We start from the raw sequence: 3821 nt of genomic DNA on the forward strand, positions 1-3821 counted from the left end.
GGTATACATGCAAAAAGAGGAAACACAAACGACACACGGAAATACAATGGTTAGAGCACACAAAGTGTCCATCATGTAAGAATGAGTCTGTTTGGCAATATTGTTTGTGACAAAGCGCATGAAGCTTATCAAGATGATATAGGATGATATGCAAAGCATTCTTGGGAACAATATGATTTGTAGTATGCACAATGGTGTGGTGAATGTGATCAATGCAACCATTGTGCAAAATGATGTCATAATGGGACGGTTTATAAAAAGCATGAACATGGTAATGGGTGCGCAATATGATTATGTTATCATGCAATTGATGATGTGCAATATGATCATGATGTATGAAGATTCCATCAAGAAAGATCACAACAAATTTGCTAAGGAAATGCGCAAGCTCATATATCATGGATGACATGGGGATACAAGATGCAACAAGGAAATCATAATGTGAGTCAATCCATGCATAAGATGCAAATTTGTCATGTGTATGATATGTCCATCGAGCATGACATGTGTGAGCACAATCAAAAAATATTGAGGTGTTGGTGTACCAATGCTCGATGTCATGGCATGAGTGGAGGTTCGAAGGTGCATCCAATAAGTCTGAGCGCTCCTCAATGTGAAGGTCCATTGAGCCAATCTTCAATGTCGCTCCTCCGTTCGCGAGATGTACCATGTAGACAACAAGGAGGAAACAACAACGAAAGAGTGACCCATCCAATATGCATATTTGAGGATGGTGCAAAGGGAAGGAGTTCACCTTTATGAGAATGTCGAAAATGTTGGTGTCGCGCACCATGTACGCCTTTACATGACCAAGTTGTCTCGTGACGGTATCGTCTTGTGAATCCTTCAAATTGAAAGAACATGAAAAACACTCGGAAAAATAAATGAGGTTAGCGGAAATGCAAAACCTATCATTCGTGTGGTAAGATACCCAACAAGTGTATGCATCATGCTCATCATAAGAAAGGACAAGGGAGCATTTCATAGTATGGAGGCATATGATGCGAGAACAACCAAATACAATAGGCTCAAGTAAACAAGCATGCATCAGAAGTAAAGTGTCCAAGTCTCCATGATCAATAAGCATAGATGCAACAATTGGAGGCAAGCGACAATGAACAAAATATATCATGTGAGAGGCATGAACATATACGTCATCAACCCAAGAAAGCAAGTAATAATGGAACATGGGTGATGCGACAAATCAAGCAATCATAGCAATCAAGTGGTGTGAGCTAGCAGTGCGAAGATGCAATATACTAGAGGGAATCATACCTCGCCTTCTTGTCCATGGGCTTCCTCTTGGTTCATGGTCATGCATAGCACACATGTTTGAGGTAGTAGCCATGTCTCACATGTGGAAAGTGACGATTCGGAGAGCAGCGAGTTCACCTTGTGTCCAATGGCATATACTTGAGGTCTCGTCTTATGTTCACTTGGGGCTTGGAGAGTAGTCGCAGTGTACATGGGGATGAACGTGGGATGCTCCGCATCATGTCATTTGACTTTCAGGGCAAAAAAGTCCTGCTTAAGGTCGAATTTGAAGGCACCACGGGCCTCCTCGCACAAGCAGGGAGTATTTTCTGGATTCACACACTCGCCGCGAGCATTTTGAGTAATTTTGGGTCCAAATAGGACTCTGAATGACAAAGTTATGACCGTTTTAGTGAACACCGATCCATTATATGGCAGTCCTTGAAAGAATTTCACTTTCCCTTGACGCTTCTCACCGAACCGCCCTGAAATTTTGTGTCCTCGATGCTAGAGATATTGTTTCCGCGTATATATTGACAATTGCCAGGAATGCCCTTTGGTTCTTATCTGTCACACATGTAAGTTACATCATGCCACACGGCGAAAGCAAGGAGTATAATGCTTGTAGCCGCTGGATTTTCTTGAATTTACGAAGAAAAAGGAATTCCTAGATTATAAATCATGTGCACAAACTAAATTTGTCCCTGCCAAGGGGACTAATGTCTACAATCAACGTAATCTCTCGAATTTCCTTCAAAAGGAAGGGCCAATGGGTTCAGAATCTGCTCCGAAAAGGAGCGGTGAATGATATTATTTGACTTTCAAGGCCAAAAGGTCCTCCTTAAGGCCTAATTTGAAGGCACCCCAGCCTCCTAGCGCTAGTAGGGAGTATTTTATGGATTCGCATGCGCGCCGCGAGCATTTTGAGTACTTGTGGGTCCAAAGCGGACTCCGAATGACAAAGTTATGTCCGTTTAAGTGAACACCGGTCCATTATATGGCAGTCCTTGAAAGAATTTCACTTTCCCGTGACGCTTTTCACCGAACCACCCCTAAATTGTGTGTCCTCGATGCTGGAGATATTGTATCCATGTATATATTAACCATTGCCAAGAATGCTCTTTGGTTCTTAGCTTTCACACACGTAAGTTACATCATGCCACATGGCGAAAACAAGGAGTATAAGGCTTGTAGCCGCTGGATTTTCTTGAATTTACGAAGAAATAGGAATTCCTGAATCATAAATCATGTGCACAAAGATACGTTTATCCTTGCCAGGGGGACTAATGTCTACAATGAATGTAATCTCTCAAATTTCCTTCAAAAGGAAGGGCCAATGGGTTCAGAAACTTGTCCGAAAAGGAGCGGTGAATGATGTTATTTGACTTTTAGGTCCAAAAAGTCCTCCTTAAGTCTGAATTTGAAGGCATCCTGAACCTCCAGGTGCAAGCAGGGAGTATTTTCTAGATTCGCACACTTGCCGTAGGCATTTTGAGTAATTGTAGGTCCAAAACGGACTCCAATGACAAAGTAATGACCATATTAGTGAACACCAGTCCATTATATGGCAGTCCTTGAAAGAATTTCACTTTCCCATGATGCTTTTCACCGAACCGCCTCGAAATTTTGTGTCCTCGATGCTGGAGATATTGTTTGCACGTATATATTAACCGTTGCCAGGAATACCCTTTGGTTCTTCGCTGTCACACACATAAGTTACAGCATGCCACACGGCGAAAGCAAGGAGTATAAGGCTCGTAGCCGCTGGATTTTCTTGAATTTACGAAGAAATAGGACTTCCCAGGTTATAAATCATGTGCTCAAAGCTATATTTCTTGCCAGTGGGACCAATGTCTACAGTCAACGTAATCTCTCGAATTTCTTTCAAAAGGAAAGGCCAATGGGTTCAGATTCTGTTTCGAAAAGGAGCGGCGAATGATGTTATTTGACTTTCAGGGCCAAAAGGTCCTCTTTAATTCCGAATTTGAAGGCACCCCGGGCCTCCTAGTGCTAGTAGGGACTATTTTCTGGATTCGCATGCTCGCGGCGAGCATTTTGAGTACTTGTGGGTCCAAAGCGGACTCTGAATGACAAAGTTATGATCGTTTTAGTGAATACTGCTCCATTATATGGCAGTCCTTGAAAGAATTTCACTTTCCCGTGACGCTTTTTGCCGAACCGCCCCGAAATTGTGTGTCCTCGATGGTGGAGATATTGTATCCATGTATATATTGACCGTTTCTAGGAATGCCCTTTGGTTCTTGGCTATCACACACGTAAGTTACAGCATGCCACATGGCGAAAACAAGGAGTATAAGGCTTGTAGCCGCTGGATTTTCTTGAATTTACAAAGAAATAGGAATTCCCGGATCATTAATAATGTGCAAAAAGCTATGTTTGTCCTTGTTAGGGGGACTAATGTATACAATGAATGTAATCTCTCGAATTTCCTTCAAAAGGAAGGGCCAATGGATTCAAAAATTTCTCCAAAAATGAGCGGTGAATGATGTTATTTGACTTTCAGGGCCAAAAAGTCCTACTTAAGACCGACTTTGAAGGCACCCCGG

Source organism: Triticum urartu, chromosome 1 (genome assembly GCF_003073215.2).
Source record: "Triticum urartu cultivar G1812 chromosome 1, Tu2.1, whole genome shotgun sequence".
In the NCBI taxonomy this organism is placed as follows: Eukaryota; Viridiplantae; Streptophyta; class Magnoliopsida; order Poales; family Poaceae; genus Triticum; species Triticum urartu.